Source organism: Notechis scutatus, chromosome 2, assembly GCF_049901735.1.
Source record: "Notechis scutatus isolate UNSWTSFEM ecotype Mainland chromosome 2, rNotScu1.2, whole genome shotgun sequence".
NCBI classification, from domain to species: Eukaryota; Metazoa; Chordata; class Lepidosauria; order Squamata; family Elapidae; genus Notechis; species Notechis scutatus.
The window spans coordinates 188,789,233-188,811,019 of record NC_142010.1 but is presented as its reverse complement, the minus strand read 5'-3'; positions in this window follow the sequence as shown (position 1 = coordinate 188,811,019).

Genomic DNA, 21,787 nt, shown 5'->3' with positions numbered 1-21,787 from the left:
ATATACTGTATTATTTAGATTTATAAAATTACTCTTTGCCTGAAGGCCTTTTGGTGCATGCAGATAACAGGAACAGACAATAAACAATTTAACATGGAAAATTTAAAGGTTAGAAAATCAATAATTACATAGATTTGGACTAAAACTGGAGCTGGAACTAATCAGGGAAGAAAACTTGATACATCAAAGTTAGTATGAGATCTAAATGTGTAGAATTTAGAACTACACACTCTAAATGTGTAGAGTTGTAAGCTCCCTGTGATATGTAGAATTATACCTGTGAAAATATAAAGTAATGCCATTTTTAACCTCTGTGTTAATGTAAGATAATTTACTGGAATATTATATAAGAATTCTCTATTGTTTTGTATGAAGGTCACATATTTGGCAGGTTATGCTGTCCAGTGTCATATTAATGATGGAGATTACTGGAAATGGAAACGGGCAAACAGGACGAGGAAGCAGATGTTATGCAACAATAATAATAGGGTGTTGCGTAGTTGGATACATAGCTGGATAGATTGTGAACATGGAAAGGGGCAGAGACTGTATATTTGAACCTGTATATAAACCCCACCCTTCCTGGGAACCATGCCTTCTGCCCAAGGGCAGAATTCTTTTTTGCAAAAGCTTCATAATAAAGCTCTTATATATTGTTCACATGTCTCCAGTTGTCCTGAATGGTTGATTTTTATCACACTCCCTCCAGTAGATTTCTAGGACTTGATAGGTTAGTCATTTATTTATTAAATTTATATCCTGCCTATCTTGCAGCCCATGGACCGGAGAGAGGAGAAATAGGAAGAAGTCTGTTATGGGCTTTCATTTTCTGCCTTTAGTTTTTATCACTTGAGGGTTGGGAATAGGAGAGGCATGTAAGCTAGAAATGAGGTACTAATACTGCCCCGTAAATACATGTTTGCAGAACCAAGTGTTTGCTTTTTAGTAGACAACATGCCAGAAATCAAATAACATCTTTCCCTTTCAGGAGACAGTTTACTCTGATTTTCCACTGCTGAAGAAGGATTCAAAAGTTATGTTGGATCAGAACAAGGGCGTATTTAGTCTAATAGTCTCCTCTTCTTAAACATGACTACCTGATGGTTAAAGGAAGTCCAAAACCAGGATTAAATAGAAGCGATTAACATGTCACTAAGTCAAATACTTAATTTTGTTGTATCCCTGTCATGGAAATCTTATTGTATGTGCTTGCAATTACACATTTATGTTGAATACTAATAGGACCTCTTGCTCACTATCACTCATGACCACCTGTCTGCATTATTGCAAAGCAGTCTACAAGGGATTGCCCTTGAACAGCATTGAGAAGTTTCCATTTCTTCAGAGTGCACAAGTAGTAAATAGTGCCAGTTACTCAACCCCTGTAAAAACTACTTACTGTATTTTGTAAGCTGCACTGGTTGTCAGTGTGCTTCCAGGTATAATTCAAGCTTCTGAATAATACGAGCCGTGGAGGTGCACACGTTAGAATGCAGTATTGCAGGCTACTTCTGCTGGCTGTTGGCTGCCGGCAATTTGGCAGTTCAAATCTCATCAGGCTCAAGGTTGACTCAGCCTTTCATCCTTCTGAGGTGAGTAAAATGAGGACCCAGATTGTTGGGGGCAATAGGCTGACTCTTAGAGAGGGCTGTAAAGCCAGGAATGGGATTCCACCGGTACGACAACCAGTTTGGTGATCGCGTGCTTCGTTCACACCAAACGTGAGCTCTGTGCACATGCTCCACATTTTAAAAAGGCAAGCCCATACTTACCTTCAACTGCAGCCTCTGTGGAGAAAACAGCTGAAGTGCGGCAAATCGCTCTGCTGCGTGAATCAGCTGTGCTCTAAATAAAGGCATAAAGCACAGGAAAGAGCAGGCGCAGGCAGACGGGCCCACTTCCTCATCACAGCGAACCGGTTTGAAGTGAGCTGAACATGGGAACAAGGGGTTTGCCTAAACTGGTCCGAACCGGTAGAATCCCACCCCTGTGTAAAGCACTGTAAAGCATTATATATGTCTATTGCTATTTCTATTCTGATAGCCACCTTTCAAAGCTATGGCTTGAGATTACATTGTCCGAGGAACTGACTTCTGCCAGTTGGCTTTAACTATCCAGTCTGGTATGGTAGGATGGGTATATTCTGGAAAAGTCTAGTTGGAAGGCTCAGGAAGGGTCCTTTTCTGTGCTTTCCCTATCAAGCATCCTCCCTCCAGAGATCAGGATAACTCGGACTTGCCTGGCCTTTTGAAAGGGTTAGGGTTAGGGTTAGGATGGACAAAGTCCCATCTACTGGCTACGTTACCAACCATAGGTTATAACCAGGGGTGGGATTCTACCGGTTCTGTCTGGCTCTGTAGAACCGGTAGCTCTGAAGAGCAGCAGACAGAGAACATACATAGGACCGGTTCTGTGTCTGCTGCTGTTTTGGCCCGCCCGCCCGCCCGGGCTCTTACCTGACCATTATTTCCTGATTTTTCATCTGCAGCTGCTTTGTGCGGCACAGGAAAAAAGTGCTTTTTCAACCGCTGCGCACCCGCGTGCAGCGCTGCTCAGCTGTCCAGGCAGCAAGCTGACGATGATTCACACATGCGTGCGAATCGTAAATCACCGAACCAGAAGTTACACCAGTCGGATCCCAACCCCTGATTATAACATCCTCCTCAGCTGCTGAGTGTATTTTAATTTTGTAACGTGATGGTAATTTATTTTAATTTGTTGTATGATTGATTGCTGTTCAGAGTCACTATTGAAAAGCACCAGAGGGCAGAACAAGAAAGAATGGATGGAAACTAATCACTGAGAGAAGCAACCAAGACTTAAAGTGAAACTTCCGAACAGTGAGGACAATTCACCAGTGGAACAGCTTGTCACCAGAAATTGTGGGTGCTTCATGACTGGAGGTTTGGACAGTCCCTTGTATGAAATGGTATAGGATCTCCCGCTTGAGCAGGGGGCTGGACTAGAAGACCTCCAAGGTCCCTTGCAGCTTTATTCTGGTTGATTGAAGGATAAATGAATAGATATTATAATTTTACTTAGAATTGTTGCACTTATTTCATTTATTTATATCCCATCTTTGTTACTTTTTATAAATAACTCAAAGCAGTAAATAAACCCAGCACACTTTCCTCCTCCTGTTTTTCCACAACTACAACAACCCTTTGAGGTTGGTGGGGTTGAGAGAGAGAGAGTGACTGGCTCACTGGACCAGGGTCACCCAGCTGGCCTTCGGGGCTAAGGAAAGACTTGAACTCATCTTATTTTTCTGAAAGGAAAACTTCAAATATCTTGCAGAATAAACCAATCGATCAGAATTCAGTTTATCACATTAATAAAAAACATATATTAAAACAGCAGCCCTATGACAACAAATTAAAATAACAACTTCCTGAAACAGATATAAAACAACAGTTAGTGGCAGACCATTTTGTACAACTGAAACCCAAAATATTAATATTATAAAAATACTCATTAAATTCTTGGATCTCCAAAATATGGGTATCATAGCAATCTAAAGAAGTTTGCCTTTCATTTTATTGAATAACTTTTCAATAAAAATGAGAGTCATCCCTATGCCAACAATCAATACCATTAATTTTAAATGTCCTCCAAAAAAATAGAATGCATTTTATTTTTAGTTTAAGACTTCAAGGCAGTATACACAGTGTTCCCACCATCTATTTTCCCCCACATAACACTAGAATGGATAATAAATGAGCCTTAACTTGGCACTCAAAAATACACCCATTTTCTGTTCTTCCATAGAGTCTAGATGAGACAGAATCCTATTACAAAGAAAGTCATCTCTTTTGTAAATAAGAAGTGTATTTCTCTCAGAGATGAAATGCCAACCTTATTAGGAGTTGGAGAGATGCATGAGATGGAAATGGGATCCAACTATTCCTGTAGTTAAGTAGATCTCAAACTATTTTTGAGGAAACTATTAGCATTTTCAATTGAGTATCTTGAATTGAGTAAAGCAGCAATCTGGGAACTCATGACATTCCTTCAAATTTGTTATACAGACACTCCTCATTTTTGACAGCCTCAATTGGAACCAGCAACTTGATCATTAAAGACTGTGGTTGCTAAGTGGAAAATCACATGATTGTGATGGGCTTATAATGTTACTTCCCACATGGTCAATTATTGAGTCATCGTGGTTAAGCATAAAAAGGGCTGCGGTGGCTCAGTGGCTAAGATGCTGAGCTTGTTGATTAGAAATGTCAGCAGTTCGGCAGTTTGAATCCCTAGCACTGAAAAACAGAATGAGCTCCCGTTACTTGTCCCAGCTTCTGCCAATCTAGCAGTTCAAAAGCATGTAAAAATGCAAGTAGAAAAATAGCAACCACTTTGGTAGGAAGGTAGCAGCGTTCTGTGCACCTTTGGCGTTTAGTCATGCCGGCCACATGACCATGGAGATGTCTACAAGCAGCGCTGGCTCTTCGGCTTTGTAACGGAGATGAGCACCGGCCCTAGAGCCGGAAATGACTAGCACGTAAGTGTGAGGGGAACCTTTGCCGTTTTAGTTAAGTGCAACATCATGTGACCATGATTTATGGTTTTTACCTCTCCGTTAAATCTGCTTATTATTGCAAGCAGACCGGGAAGCACAGAAATGGGGATCACAAGATGGTGGGTTGCTTATGGCAGTTGTAAATTTGAGGATTAGTTGCATTGTATTTTTGGTCACTAAATGATGCAGCAAGAATACCTGTAGTATGACTTCATCTAGATTAGGGATGGGACTTCTTTCAGCAGCCTGGGAATCAGGAATTGTTTTGCAAGATGGGCAAATATTTTATGGTATTGAAATAGGAGACGACTGGCATCATAAAATTTTGCAAGTGAGTGGCATCATGACTCTGAATAACAGAATAACAGAGTTGGAAAGCATCTTGGAGGCCTTGCAGGACATCCTATACCATTTTAGGATTTATACCGCTTCTCAGGCAGGACATCCTATACCATTTTAGACAAACGGTTGTCCAATCTCTTCTTAAAAACCATCAAAATTAGAGCATGCACAACTTCTGGAGGAAAGCCATTACACTGATTAATTGTTCTTGCTGTCAGGAAATTTCTTCTTAGTTCTAGATAGGTTCTCTCCTTGACTAATTTCCATCCATTGCTTCTTCTCCTGCCCTCAGGTGTTTTGGAGAATAGGTTGACTCCCTCTTCTTTGTGGCAACCCCTGAGATATTGGAAGACTGCTTTCATGTCACCCCTAGTCCTTCTCTTCATTAAACTAGACATATCCAATTCTTGCAACCATTCTTTATGTATTTTAGCCTCCAGTGCCCCAACAATCTCTGTTGCTCTTCTCTGCATTCTTTCTACAGACCCATTTTTTAAATATTGTGGCAACCAAAACGGGATGCAGTATTCCAAGTGTGTATCTCTTTTCCATGGCACCATTTGTAAGGGCCACAAAAAGGAGTTTTAGGAACTGGATAAGCCAATTCTAGAAGCCAGATCCCATGCCAGTTAATTAATACACGCTAGAATGTAAATGATATCTATCCAGCATCCTCTTCCAAAGCGTTATTTTCATTCCATCTGTCCTCCAGCTGTTGTCATCCATTATCAGCTCAAAAAGCCTGAGCTATTTCAGCTTTCTTATATATATAAAAAAGGGATGCCGTTAACGAAGCTCATTTTTAAGATGGGTCAGCTTTTACCAAGTGTTGCAGCTAATTGCCTGAAACGTTGTTGAACAAATGTTACTTAAAACAGAATTATTCCAATTAAGTTATAAAGAGTAAGGTCATGGTGACAAAGGAAGCTAATTCCAGCATCCTCCAGAAACTTTCAGAAACTCCCTATTTGCAAACAAATCTAAAAGGCAATAAACCTTTTTCTTCAATTATAACCCATAATTGTTGTGGTCAGCCAGAATAGCTGTTCCAAATATGTCTTTGATTCTGAAAAAGGTACAAATAATTTAAAAAGTTAGACCAATACAAGTTTGTTTTTGCCATTTGAAGGCCCTTAGTCAAAAGTAGTTCATTTTAGAATTAAAGATTCCTTAACAAATTGATAGTATCTTTGTAAACTGCTTAAATACATTAGATTAATTGATAATTACAAAAACACAATGCATTTTATACAGCCTTTGAAGATTTTATTGCCCTTTTGTTTGATTCTATTCTATTCTATTTTATTTTTTTGACTTTATTTCTCTATTTCTGTATTTGTCATGTTCCCACCTGCCTTGAATGTTTTCCAATCCAAAAAGCAGAATCAGAAATATATCATTTTTAAAGAAAAAAAAAAAACCTTAAAATATACAGGGTGATTGCCATTCTTTTATGTTTCACATTTTCTTTATGCTATCTTTCCTTCCTTCCTTCTTCCTTCCTTCCTTCCTTCCTTCCTTCCTTCCTTTCCTTCCTTCCTTCCTTCCTTCCTTCCTTCCTTCCTTCCTTCCTTCCTTCCTCCTTCCTTCCTTCCTTCCTTCCTTCCTTCCTTCCTTCCTTCCTTCCTCCCTCCCTCCCTCCTTCCTTCCTCCCTCCCTCCCTCCCTCCTCCCTCCCTCCCTCCTCCCTCCCTCCCTCCCTCCCTCCTTCCTTCCTTCCTTCCTTCCTTCCTTCCTTCCTTCCTTCCTTCCTTCCTTCCTTCTTCCTTTCTCCCTCCCTCCCTCCTTCCTTCTTCCTTCCTTCCTTCCTTCCTTCCTTCCTTCCTCCTCCCTCCCTCCCTCCCTCCCTCCTTCCTTCCTTCCTTCCTTCCTTCCTTCCTTCCTTCCTTCCTTCCTTGCTTCTTCCTTCCTCCCTCTCTCCTCCTTCCTTCCTTCCTTCCTTCCTTCCTTCCTTTTTTTTTTTGATAGAATGGAAGCAAAGGTGGAAAAATTGCCCAACCTTCCACCATCATACCTTGAAGAATCAGTGGGCCAAGCGGATTGGCTTTTCCACAAATTTGTAACCTGATGGGAAAAGAGCCAGAAGACGAAAGAAAGAAGAAATATCAAAGAACAAGGAGTTGAAGTCCCAAACTACTCTTCAGGAAATTTGTAAAGAGCAAACCTGACAAGAGTAGCCAGTGCTGGCAGCATCAGGATCCAGTTGCAGGGTTTAGGTAGTCGTCAACTTTAGACCACTAAGGTAAAGGTGCTAGTTGTTTCTGGCTCTCGGGGGCAGTGCTCATTGCCCTTACAAAGCTGAAGAGCCAGTGCTGTCCGAAGACGTTTCTGTGGTCATGTGGCCGGCATGACTAAATGCTGAAGGCACATGGAACGCTGTTACCTTCCCACAAAAGTGGCCCCTATTTTTCTACTTGCATTTTTACATGCTTTCAAACTGCTAGGATGGCAGAAGGTGGTACAAGTAATGAGAGCTCACTCCGTTATGCAGTGCTAGGGATTCAAACTGCCAAACTGCTGACCTTTCTGATCAACAAGCTCAGCGTCTTAGCCACTGAGCCACCGCGGCCCCCTTATTACCACTATTGAGCCCCAAATTGCTAAGATTTGTTAAGTGAGTTTTTCCCCATTTTATGACCTTCCTTGCCACAGTTGCTAAGTGAATCACTGCAATCGTTCAGTTAGTAACACAGTTGTTAAGTAAATCTGGATTCCCCATTGACTTTGCATGTCAGAAGTTGGCAAAAGGGGATCATCTCACCCCTGCGACCGTCATAAATGTGAACCAGTTGCCAAGCGTCTAAATTTTGATCAGGTGACCACGGGGATGCTGCAAGGGTCATAAGGGTGGAAAATGTTGCAAGTTACTTTTTAATGTGCCATTTTAACTTCGATCACTAAATGAATTGTTATACGTCAAGGACTATTTCTACTTTGTCGGTGGCAGCAGAACATTTTAGAAGACACTGACCAAACTTGAGCCTTGAATGCTTTTGGAAGTGGTTTACACTGAGACTTAAGTCTTTTGCAGGAGATCCAAGCTTCTGCAAATATTTTGTTAGAACTAGGCTACCAAATATTTTGAGAAAGTGGAGAAGCACAGCCAGATCCAGCAGCAGAAGGCCAGGAATTTAAACCAGGCAGAACATCAACATCTCCAGCAGTGGTGGGATTCAATTTTTTTTACTACTGGTTCTGTGGGAGTGGCTTGCTGGGCATGGCTTGCTGGGCATGGCAGGGGAAGGTTACTGCAAAATCCCATTCCCTCCCCCCCCACTAACCTGCTTTCCAGCTCCGTTCTCCTGTGCAGGGCAACAAAAGAAGACCCAGCCAATCAGCTGGGACTCAGGAGGCACAGAATAGATGGGGGTGGGGCCAGTCAGAGTCAGAGCCAATATTTGCCAGTTATGCGAACTACTCAAAATTTCCACTACCGGTTCTCCAGAACTGGTCAGAACCTGCTGAATACCACCTCTGATCTCTAGCAATCAACAAGGCCAAACCCCGCTTCCAGATCTAAGTCCTACAATGCCTCCCCATTCTCTGAATTGTGCAAATGAGAAGTGAGTTTGGGCAAGAGCTGATTGGGATGGGTAGAGATAAAACACATATATAGGAAGTGGTTGAAAAGAGAATGCTAAGATAAAGTTAAGCAGAATATACCATTAGTAGGCAGACTTATATGTTAGGCAATACAATTATTAGACTAAAGTGTCATTTTCTTGAGGTGATCAGAAATTTGGCCAAAGAAGGTGCCTTTTTTGTCTTCGTGTCCTCAGCCCAACAGGAGTAGACTTAAAATTAAATATTGTCCAGCTTTTTGTTGTTGTTGTTTTTAAATTGAACTGTTTTGTGTATCGTGATCTTGTAAATGATCTGCTTCTTTTTTCCCCTCATCTGTCGACAGACCCAGCAGCCTAGATTTATGTTACTTAATTTATTTCCTGATTCTAGCAATCGGCTTCAATCGTTATATATGTCTGTAGTGAAATTTGAAAAGTGTGCAGTTGTCTATTCTACGTTATCGCCAGCATACGTTCTTGAAAATGAAGATTTGTTGGGAAAATGTCGCAATTGAAAAATCCAATCTTTCTGATGCTGCAAAAAGTAATTTCATATACAGGTAGGGCCGAGTATTTTTTTTTTGAAGTTTTTCACTGTATTTTGTTGTAAATGCCAAGAAATCAAAATGTGCTTTTCTTTCTTTCCCCTTTGTCCTCCTTTCCAATTGTCTGTGTCTTCCTTTGCTTATTCAGATGACTGGTGACCCAATATTATCTGCAGTAGGTATAAGTAAGATATACCTACCTAATCAAAAGTCGATATGACTTCAATCTTGTGTTAACTTTAATTTTAAAAATTTAAAAATAAAATTAAAGTTGGGTATCTATGTAGTAGATTCTCAATCATTGAGGTCCTGGCTATCCCAAAAGTGCTTTTCAAAAGGCAACTGGACCTTTTCGGGGGTTTTTTTCTCTTAAAATGTTTCACTTCTCATCCAAAAAGCTTCTGCAGAATTGAAGAAGTATCTTGGATGAGAAACGATACATTTTCAAGGGAAAAAAAACCCCCAAGAAAGCCCAGTTGCCCTTTGAAAAGCATCTTTAAATTAAAGTCAGATGTTTCAATCTATAGGATGATAATCAGGGGTGGGATGTCCTACCTTATTTAAAAAATTTTTCCCCTGGATATTCACTATCAAAGTCTCACCACCAGCCCTGTGTAATATAGACAATACTGAACCAGATTTGCAGTGGCCATGGTAGATGGGCAAATATCCTCTATAAGTCAGGCAAAATACCATCACCAAATTGTGACTCTGGGGCCAAAATAACTATAATGTCAGAGTGCGAAAATAGAGCCTGTAATGGACATTTTGCTGATTTCCTGGCTATAACAAATGAAATGAAAATTGTATCCGTAATCTAGGCCTGCGTTTATAATATTTTATATTTCATGTTTTGTATTTTAATCCCTTGTGGTTTTTATCAAAATGTGATGTCAATGTGTCATACAATGAACAAATAATCAAGGTCTTATCTCCACAACACAGGAAGAGTATACAAAGGAGATTTCTAGGGATCTGCAAAAACTGTTGTTGATGCTCACCAGGCTGCAAAAGTTTACAAAACAATATCCACAGAGTTTGTACTCCACCAGTCCAGATTCTCAGGGAGATTAGGTACAAAGAGTAGCAATTCAGCACCATTTCCGCCTTCTCCGGGAGTGGTCAGCTAATCAAGATCACAAGAACAAGGCATGTAACATCCAGGGAGGTCTCAAAGAACTTTAATGAAAATAAGGACTTCCAATATCTATTGGGCTGCCACAAAAAAATAGGGAGTCAATCGAGTGTCCAAAGCACTTGAACCGAAGGCAGGACAAGAAGCAGTGGGTGGAAACTAATCAAGGAGAGAAGCCACCTAGAACTATGGAGAAATTTTCTGACTGTTAGAACAATTAATCAGTGGAACGACTTCCCCCCAGAAGTTGTGAATTCTCCAACACTGGCAGTTTTTAAGAAGAGACTGGACAACCATTTGTCTAAAATGCTAGGGTTTCCTGCTTGGATTGGAAGACCTACAAGGTCCTTTCCAACTCTGTTATTTGGTTGTTCTGTTATTACCAAAGCCACAGGAAGGTGTGTATCTTTTAATTGTTAGCATAACTCCAGAGTACTGTCTAAGGAACTAAAGGCTTCCCTTATATTGTCAAATGTAGTGTTCAATGAAACCACCACTAGGAGAATACTGAACAATACTGGTGGGCATGGCAGGGTTGCAAGGAGAAAGCCACTACTCTCCAGGAAGAACATTGCTGTCCAACTACAGTTTTGCAAAACCCACTAGGTGGATAAGCCAGAAAGTTATTGGAAGAATGTTCTGTGGATTGATGAGACAAAAATAGAACCTTTTGGCCTGAATGAAGTGTTGCATTTGGCAAAATGCAAATACTACCTTCCAGCATAAGAACCTTATCCCAGCCTGAAACATGGTGAAGGCAGTTTCATAGTTTGGGCTTGTTTTGCTGTTTGTGAAACAGGATGGCTTGCCAATATTGATGAAAATGAAAAAATCCGAATTGTGCTACAAAATTCTCCAGGGAAATCTGTCTAGGGACTGAAGCTGAAGAGAGGACGTGCAGAATGACAACAACTCAAAACACACAAGTCTTATGGCCACAAAAAGTAGTTAAACCAGAAGAAAGTTAATGTTATGGAATGGCCAAGTCAAAGCCCTGATTGTAATTTTATAAAATATGGAAGGACATGAAGCAAGCAATTCATGCAAGGAAGCCCATCAACATCCTTGAATTGAAGCTGTTGTGTCAAGAGGAATGGGCTAAAATTCCACCAAGGTGATGTGCAAGGTAATGGATTGATCAACCATTACTGGAAATGGAGATTCTCAATCATCCAGGTCAAATGGTTGTCCCAAAGGTCTTTTTTTCCAAGAGGCAACTGGACTTTCTGGGTTTTCTTTGAAGACATTTCACTTCTCATCCAAGAAGCTTCTTCAGCTCTGACTAGATGATGTGGAATGGAAGAAGCTTCTTGGATGAGAAGTGAAATGTCTTCAAAGAAAACCCAGAAAGTCCAGTTGCCTCTTGGAAAAAGGACTTTTGGGACATTACTTGAATACTTGGTGGCAGCTATTGCTCCCAAAGAGAGAGACAGCAGTTATAGTGAAAGTAAAGGTTCATCACCTCCATTTGCCACACCCAAATATGAACCTTTTGCATCGTTTTCCTCATGAATATGAACAAGTGTAAGACCAACCTATAGTCACAATTCAGACTAGCATTTCTGTTGCTAAGCAACAGAAGCAGGTACTAAGTGAGTTGGGCCCAATTTTACAACCTTTTTTGTCACAGTTGTTAAGTGAATCACTGCAATTGTAAGTGAACCGCAGGGTTGTTAAGTGAATCCAGATTTCCCCATTAACTTTGCTTGTTGGAAGTGATCGCAAGAAGTGACCACGTGACCTTGAAATGCTGCAATAATTGTAAATACATGCCAGTTATCAAGCACCCAGATTTTGATAATGTGATTGTAGGAAGGCTGTGATGGTTGTTATAAGTGCCAAGACCAATTGTAAATCACTTTTCTCAGTGTCATTGTAACTTCAAAAAGTCACTGAACTGTAAGTCTAGCTGTAAGTAAGGCTGTAAGTCAAGGACTATCTATAATGGTTTTTTATTCAATTGTTTAATTGGGTTCTTCTTATCATACCATGTTTTCCTAAAAATAAGACCCTGCCTTATATTTTTGCCACCAAAAAAGGCACCAGGTCTTATTTTCGAGGGGTGTCATCCACTGACTAACCTCACTTGCGCGCCTCACCCCCGGCCTCCTTTTCGCTGTCAGAGGCCTTCAGGAACTATTACTTCTGTGGCCAGCAAGGCTTTCCTGAAGGCCTCTGCAGCCAATAACAGAGCTCCGGATCGATCCAGAGCTTTGTTATCAGCTACAGAGGCCTTCAGGAAAGCCTTGCCAGCCTTGGTGGCTGCAGAAGAAATGGGCTGGCAAGGCAGATATCGGGGTGTGTGAGGCCTGGCTACAACTGTCCACAGGTAAATAGTAGGGCATCTCCACTCCCCCATTCCCACCCTAGCGTAATTATTACCCGTGACTCTGGAAGAAAAAGGTCTTAATTAGGGCTTATTTGCGGGGTGGAATAGGGTTTATATTGGGCACATGTGTAAAAATCAAGCTAGGACTTACTTTCAGGGTAGGTCGTGTTTTGGGGGAAACGGTATTTATGCAGAAATATTTAAAAAATATTTATTTTGAATATTTTGAATTTAAAAACATTCAAAAAAGATGCACAAACTTTTAAGAAGCCCTATCTATAATGTATACATGTATATCATCCGAACTAGACTGTATTGTTTCTCTGTGTCATATAATATATGTGGGTATATGCATAATTTTTATTTATTTGTTTACTTATTTTTTTGTTTAGTCGTGTATACTGGAGGTGGTGACCCATTGGGAGCTGTATGCAACAAAATTTCATTTTAATGTATGCCTCATTGTGAACACTTAAAGTGACAATAAAGTTATTCTAAGTCTAATGTCATCATAAGCATTTATAATACATATATCCATAAATACATTGAAAGTATATAGTTCTTTTTACATGTTTCTCAGGGTTGAACTATTCATTTATTCTCATGCATTTTTTGCTTCCATCTCGTAATACTTACTGCATTCAGCAACCAATCTTCAACTCTGCATTTGTGCAAAACTTTTATAATTTCACTTTATTACTATGTTTTCTCTCACACACATTAAACATACATTAAACATTTCCCACAGCCACTCAAATAAACCACATCCATATTTTAACGTTACCCCATTTAACACTGTGTATGCCTGCACTCTTACTGTTTTTCACTATTTTCACAGCATTTAGGACCCCCCCCTCCCAATCAGTTATGAAAAATTAAAATAATCCTTGCCTCTGGAGATTTGGAGCAGCCTCCCCTTTCTTGGCATTTTATAAAGCTGTTAAAACAACACCATTCTACTGTGCTTATAATGAAGATTAAATGATTCTGGTCACCATCTAGGAGATTTTTATTAATTGTATGTCCATTTGTTTTTTTTTTTTTTTTTTCTGTATGTTTACTCCTTTGTATACTGCAAGTTATAAGACTGAAAAAGTTAAAATCAGTACACTTTTTGGACAAAACTATAGCTTTCATTCAAGTAAGGAGCACTTTTGGAAACACTTTGATGTAGAATAACAGAGTTGGAAGGGCCTTGTCCAACCCCCTGCTTAGGCAGGAAACAGCAATGATGGCAAACCTTTTAGAAACCAAGTGCTCAAATTGCAACCCCAAACCCACTTACTTATCGCAAAGTGCCAATACAGAAATTTAACCTGAATACTAAGATTTTACTACCTAAAATAATGATAAACAAGACAGAGTTCTGCTAATGGTTCTAAGAAAAAGGGATGAATGCACTTTTATGCCCCTTCATTTTTTTTCTCCTTTTGAAATATTGTTTAGCAACAATAAAAAATGTAATATAATTTCTCTCTTTCCTCCCTACTCTTTCCCCCTCTCTTTCCCTCCTCTCTCTATTTCTTTCTTTCTCTGTCTCTCTCTTTCTCTCTCTCTCTCTGTTTTTCTCTCTCCCTCTCTCTCTGTCTTTCTGTTTCTCTCTCTTTCCTTCACCCCTCTTTCTCTCTCTCTTTTCCTCCCTCCCTCTCTCTTTCCCTCCCTCCCTCCCTCTATTTCTCTGTTTGTCTCTTTGTCTCTCCCTCTTCCTCCCTTTCTATCTCTTCCCAGCTCTTTCCCTCCCTCCCTCTCCCTCTGTCTCTGTTTCTCTCTGTCTCTGTTTCCCTCCCTCCCTCTCTCTCTTCCCCACCCTCTCTTTCCCTGCCTCTGGTTGGATGAGAACTTTGGTTAATTTGTTCAATGATCCATCAGTTTGTTTTCTTGGTCATCCACAGTATTTTCAGCCTTCTCCAAATCCAAAGTCTAAAGGCATCAATACCATTCCTATCCTGCTTCTTCAAACTCCAACTTCCATAAGATGCCCTAGGGAATCTTATACTATAGCTGGCAGGATTCTGATTTTTGCAAGACCTCCAAGGAGCTTCCATTGGGAAGTAAGTTACGTTATGGACTGTCTCTACCAGTTAATTACTATTATAGTATGTATAAAATACAAGACACTAAGTTCTTCAGTGCATTGTGTTGGTACACTTTCCCCCTTTACAGTCATCTTCTAATTTAGGAAGACTGAAACTTCAAAGACAGGCTTTTGCCTCCATTAATCCATTAAACCTTTTATTTAACATTTGAAGAGACATATGTGAATGAAAAGCTACGTCCAAGTCTGCTCCTTTTCAATATCATTTCCTGAGACCCCTCCCATATTACAAATTGTTCAGCCAGTTCAGTGGTGGGATTCAATTTTTTTTTACTATTGGTTCTGTGGGCGTGGCTTGGTGGGCGTGGCAGGGGAAGCATACCGCAAAATCTCCATTCCCTCCTCACCCCACTCACCTGCTTTCCAGCTCCCTTCTCCTGTGCAGGGCAACAAAAGACGATCCAGCTAGGACTCGGTAGGCAGAGCATAGATGGGGGCGGGGCCAGTCAGAGGTGGTATTTGCCGGTTCTCCGAACTCAAAATTTCCGCTACCGGTTCTCCAGAACTGGTCAGAACCTGCTGAATGCCACCTCTGAGACAGTTGTTTCATCAAAGAAGATAATTCTACCATATACATCATGACAACTAGGAGGTACGTATAGTGCAATTTTTCCCTGGGCACGATTAGCCAACAGGGGACATTGAATTTGCAGTGGAGAAAGTGGAAGGACAGAAAGTTCAACCATTTCTCTGACCTGTAAATTGTTGCTTATAGAAACCCAAGGACCTTCTTCAAGGAACTCCCCCATCTCTGCCCTCACAACACCCAAGCTCAGGCATAGAAAATCCTTAGACGAACACAATACTTTTTTACCCTTCCTTTCTGTTACTGAGAAATGAAGTCAGAGAATAACAAGCTACGGTTATTAAATACAGCAGTACCTCAGTACTCATCGTTAATTGGTTCTGGGTGACACAATGAATACTAAAAACAAGTACCAAACAAAGTATGTGACTAACATATCATCCTTTGTTTTGGCCAGAAGCAGTGGTGGGATTCAAATTTATTTACTACAGGTTCTGTGGGTGTGGCTTGGTGGGCATGGCAGGGGAAGGATACTTTAAAATTTCCATTCCCATCCCACTCCAGGGGAAGGTTACTGCAAAATCCCATTCCCTCCCCACCCCACTAACCTGCTTTCCAGCTCCATTCTCCTGTGCAGGGCAACAAAAGAAGACCTAGCTGATCAACTGGGACTCAGGAGACAGAGAATAGATGGAGGTGGTGCCAGTCAGAGTCAGAGCCAATATTTGCCAGTTATCCGAACTACTCAAAATTTCCACTACCAGTTCTCCAGAACTGGTCAGAGCCTGCTGAATACCACATCTGGCCAGAAGGGTCGAGACAAGAGCCAATTGACAAGTTGTAGCTCGTGTGTTAAGTTTAACACTTAAACAAATGATGAGTACCTGCACAAAACTTTCATGCCAAATATGTTAAGTATCAAATTGAATGAGTTTCAAAGCAGTCAAGTACTGAGGTACGACTGTACTGTAAAGTGAAAGTGTTAGGAATTTGGAGAGAGTACCTAATGGTATTTCTAAACCAAAGATTAGTAACCCAGGTTTTTTCTAAAGAAAAAAATACCGTATTTATCGGCGTATAACACGCACAGGCGTATAACACGCATCTTCATTTTAAGAGGGAAATTTCAGGAAAGCGCTGCTTTCACCCCACCTCCCACCCCCGCGCGCTTCAATCCACAGTGTCCCATTCTGCCTGCCTGCCTTAGTTTCTGGTTGTTTGGGAGCAGCTTCGGCTGAGAATAATAACTATTCGCCTCTTTACTCAGCCGAAGCTGTTCCGATTCAACCATTAACGAAGGCAGGCAGGCAGGCAGAACGGAGCACTGCGGGCGGGCGGGCGGGCGGGCGGGCGGGGTGGGGGTGGGGAGAAACGGGCGCTTCAGGGAAGCTCCCGCTCTTTGAAGCAGTTTCTTCCTGTGCTGGTGGAGGAGCGAGAGAGCGACTGACAGAGCTGACCCAGAGAGAAGGACAGGCTTCGGTTGCTTCCTCCCTCCCTTCTTTCATTTGTGTCCTTGATCCCCGATCCCAGCAGCATTCACCGAAGGCTTCTAACATTATATCGGCGTATAACACGCATACATCATTTGCCCCCTATTTTCAGGGGGAAAAAGTGCGTGTTATACGCCGATAAATACGGTAAGCTTTTCTGTTGGATGGGGAATTTCTCTATTTGGAAATCATTGTTTTGCAAGTGGGGTTAGCTTTCTAGTTTGTTTAATATTTTATTGACCTACTACTAGGTCTTGACTATCCTTTTTCTTCACAAGGTGACCTCCTATTTCAGTTTCCAGTGGTGTCTTTGTTCTCCGGTTTCAATGTGAGTTAATGCAGCAGCAAGGTTCATTACATCATCACCCTTGACTTATTTTGGGGGGGAGTCTAATTTCAAAGCAATATGTGGGAAGAGTGTCCGGCAACATACATATTGGTTCTGGCACAAAAGTGTTTTTTGATTGCCATGGTGGCAATTTTCATTCAAGGAAAAAAAGAAGCTCAATCCACCTTTCATCATCAGCCCACCCAGTGTGGCCCTCTGGTTGCAGAAAAAAATGTGCTTGCACGCTCCTGATCTCTACTGAAGTTTTTTAGAGAGGATAAGAAACTCAAGAAAGGGAATGTCAAGCCCGAAATTGACATATGTATAGCCATTTTAGTTAGGCTCAGTATATATTCTTTTTCTTACTTTCTCTGTGGCAGTCGTGGGGGGAGGGGGAAGGGTTTCGGGCTTGCCACATTCCTAAGGGGGGGGGAGGAGTGGATATAGAGTTGTTTAGGCTAGGTATTCTTCTTCCCGTGGGAAAACGAGCTGTCCATGCTTAGGCCCCTTGAGGTGGAGATTTATGACATCAAGCAATGTAGAATTACTTCTATTGGAGAATGTGACTTTTGGGAGTTGTTTCTAACTTCTAATATTGTGGAATAATTCCGGGTTGTGTCAGATCTGGAATTACCATGGACTTTGCCAATTTGATGCTTTCGTAAATAAAAGAAATTGTCTGGGAAGATGGACTTTGTTTTATTCTTTTTAAATGGATTTCATCACTTGGAAACCTGACAGGGAATTAAATTTAACTTACAGTGGAAATGAACGACACTGGGACTGTTGAATAAGTTGGAAATCTACAACATTGGAAGAAACCACTATTTGTTATAATCCTACATCACACCTTATGTGGACAATGTATCTATGAAGTCACCAAGGAAAAATTAATAATCTCTTGTGTTTGTCTCAGCAGGTCTATCACCTGGCCAACCTTGTTAGAAATGTAGCAGTAGGGAATCACTGGGGAAATTCAGTGGAGAAGTTGTAAATACATTCTGGAAAAAAGCCAAAGGAAAATCATTGGTAAACCAAATAAAATTGGACTGATATGTCCATGTAGCCATCAGGAATAAAATGCAACTTAAGAGTATTTTATTAGGTGTATTTAGAGTATTTAGGTGAGTTGCTGGAAGAGCTCCTCCGCTTGTCTGTGTTGTTTGCCAAGATGATGCCGTTGGAAAATACAGGTGGTCCTCGACTTACAACAGTTCATTTAGTGACTGTTCAAAGTTACAACGGCACTGAAAAAAAGTGATTTATGATGCTTTTTTCCACACTTGCAGCATCCCTACGATCATGTGATCAAAATTCAGGCACTTGGCAACTGACTCATAACAGATAACATAATCAGAGTTGGAAGGGACCTTGTAGGTCATCTAGTCCAACCCCCGCCCAAGCGGGAGACCCTACATTATTTCTGACAAATGGCAGTCCAATCTCTTCTTGAAAGTCTCAAGTGATGGCGCTCCCACAACTTCCGAGGGCAATCTGTTCCATTGGTTGATTGTTCTCACTGTCAGAAAGTTTCTCCTTATTTCTAGGTTGAATTTCTCCTTGTTCAGTTTCCATCCATTATTCCTTGTCTGGCCAATAGGAGCTTTAGAAAATAGCTTGATCCCTTCCTCTCTGTGGCAGCCCCTCAAATATTGGAAGACCGCTATCATGTCTCCCCTGGTCCTTCTCTTTACTAGACTAGCCAAGCCCAGTTCCTGCAACCATTCTTCATATGTTTTAGTCTCCAGTCCTCTAATCATCTTTGTTGTTCTCTGCACTTTTTCTAGAGTCTCAACATCTTTTTTATAGTGTGGTGACCAAAACTGGATGCAGTACTCTAGGTGTGGTCTTACTAAAGCTTTATAGAGTGCTATTAGTACTTCTCTTGATCTTGACTGTATCCCTCTCTTAATACAATGTAGGATTGCATTAGCTTTTTTGGCTGCTGCTGCACACTGCTGGCTCATATTTAGCTGGTTGTCCACTAAGACTTCAAGATCCCTCTCACAGTTACTCATATTTATGACTCATATTTATGATGGTACCATTGTGATCCCCTTTTGTGACCGTCTGACAAACAAAGTTCAATGGGGAAGCCGGATTCACTTAAGTTGACAACTTCAGGGATCCAATTTAACAACAATGGCAAGAAAAGTTGTAAAACGGTGCAACATTCACTTAAGAAATGTCTCGCCTAGCAACAGAAATGTTGGCCTCAATTGGGGTTGTAAATCAAGGACTACCTGTAACTAGTTTATGCTGACTTTTATATAGTGGTACTTCAGCAATCATATACAGGTTACTCTCAACTTATAACCACAACTGGGATTGGAATTTCTACCTTAAGTCATTGTAAGCTGTAAGTCGAGTAAGACCCCATTTTACAACAGTTTTTACGATGGTTGTTAAGCTCATCACTGCATTGGTTAAGTGATTTGCACAATTGTTAAGCCAATCCGTCTTCCCCAAAGGGAAATTGGCAAAAAAAAAAAAGGTTGCAAATTCCAATCACGCGACTGCAAGTGTGCTGCATCTATTGTAAATGGCAACATCTGGTTGCCAAGCAGCAAAACTGTGATTGCATGACCGTAAAAGTGGTATAATAGTCACAAGTGGGAGTACTGGTCGTAAGTCCCTTTTTCCAAAGTGGCTGCAACTTTATTATTTATTCATGACATTTATCACCTCACTGATAAGGCAACTCTGGGCAGCTTAGAAATGATAAAAAGATAACCATAAAACAATTAAAAAATTTAAAAGTTACGTAAGAACCGAGACCAAGAAGACGGATGGCATGACAGTGAGGTTATCTTGTGTTGTCAACCATCTCCTGCAAGTTCCATTGGGGCTTCAAGCCAACTGGCAGAAGCACATTTTAATGTCCCTCCAGAAGGCCAAGAGAGTTGGAGCAGGCTTTTACCTCTAAGGGTAGAAATGTCCCATAGGTTAGGGCCCACAGTGAAAAAGGCTCCCCAGCAGCTGAAATTTCCTAACAGAGGGAGTCTGTGGTAAACCTCTTCTGCTGGAGCAAGTGGGGCAGGCTAATTCCATTGGGGTGAGATGGTTCCTCAGATACGCTGGACCCATGCTCAGTGGTCTTTAAAGGTCTTTAAAGGTAGTGACCAATACCTTGAATTGGACCTGGAAGCCAACTGGCAATCCATGCAACTCATGTAAACAATGGTGTTAATATATGGTACCCTAGGGACCAGAGGTGACATTCAGCCAGTTCTGACAAGTTCGGAAGAACTGGTAGTGGAAATTTTGAGTAGTTCGGAAAACTGATAAAAACCACCCCTGGTTGGCCCCGCTCCCATCTGTTCTCTGCCTCCCGAGTCCCAGCTGATCGGCTGGGTCTCCTTTTGTTGCCCTGCACAGGAGAACAGAGCTGAAAAGCAGGTTAGTGGTGTGGGGAGGGAATGGGGATTTTACAGTATCCTTCCCCTGGAGTGGGGCGGAAATGGGGATTTTGCAGTATATCCTTCCCCTGGAGTGGGGTGGGAATGGGGATTTTACAGTATCCTTCCCCTGCCATGCCCACCAAGCCATGCCCACCAAGCCATGCCACACCCATCACACCCACCAAGCCACACCCACAGAACCGGTATAAAAAAAATTGAATACCACCACTGCTAGGGACCTCCAAAACTGTCTACATTCTACATCAGCCATAGCTTCCAAATACTCTTTAACCCCATGTGCAACTTTGAACCACTGCTAAACAAACAGTCATAAGTTGAGGACAATCTATAACTTCTTCTTCAACTGCCTGGTTCTGGGTGGCTGGAGTTGATATACTGAAAATCAATCCTGGACAGAACATTTTGATATTTGAAAATAGATACCTCTCAAACCCAAAGATGCTTTTTCAAGAGGCAACTGGACTTTCTGGTTTTTCTTTGAAGACATTTCACTACTCCTCCAAGAAGGCCTTTTCAACTCTGACTGGATGGTGAGGAATGGAAGGATTTATACTTCTTGCAGATAGCTGGTCATTTGCTTTCTTTTAGCAAGTCGTTAAGGTCACCTGGAGGTTTATCTGTGTCATCAGGCTCCACATCAATTTGCACCACTCAGGTGACCCTGATGACACAGATAAACCTCCAAGTGACCTTAATGACTCTCTAAAAAGAATGCAAATGGCCAGTTGTCTGCAAGGAGTACAAATCCTTCCATTCCCCACCATCCAGTCAGAGCTGAAAAAGTTTTTTGGATGAGAAGTGAAATGTCCTCAAAGAAAAACCAGAAAGCCCAGTTGCCTCTTGAAAAAAGGACCTTTGGGACAACTATTTGACCTTGGATGATTGAGAATCTCCATATAGACATACTCTCAAATATATTCAGTTTCAAACTGAAGCTTGGCATAGGCTATGTGGCTATGTGATCCAGATCTCATGATAGGTAGTATTGCAAACCCGATACTTCACTCTTATTGCCATGCAAGAATTGCAGCTTGCACACTTAATGAAGCCCATGGATTCTAATGGACTAAAGTTTTTTTTCCCTTGGAGTTGTTCCAGTCTTTGTATTTTCTCTCTAAATTGCGTTCCGTATGTTGTCTCTGTAATCTTAGCCACAACAATAGTATCGGTCCCGTATTCCAGATGGGCTCTAGCTGCGAGAAGGATAAAACGAAGCGGTCGTCCTCTGCGGCAACTTGGATGTCTTCTCGACTTGCACGAGATTGTCCCCTTGGCTCACGGCTCATTTTCTTAACCAGTAGATGAAAGAAGCTTGCAGTTGTCGGTGGCAGAGTCCCATCTGAGCAGATAATGTGCAAAGATTCGCATCAGGACAGCTCCCACAAGAGTCTTATACCATATCCTTGTTTGGCTTTGCATATTATGATGCTCATTAGTTAAGTACACAGAAGGGATGCTGAGGAAAAGTTGTCCTATACTTTGGGAAAAACTGGC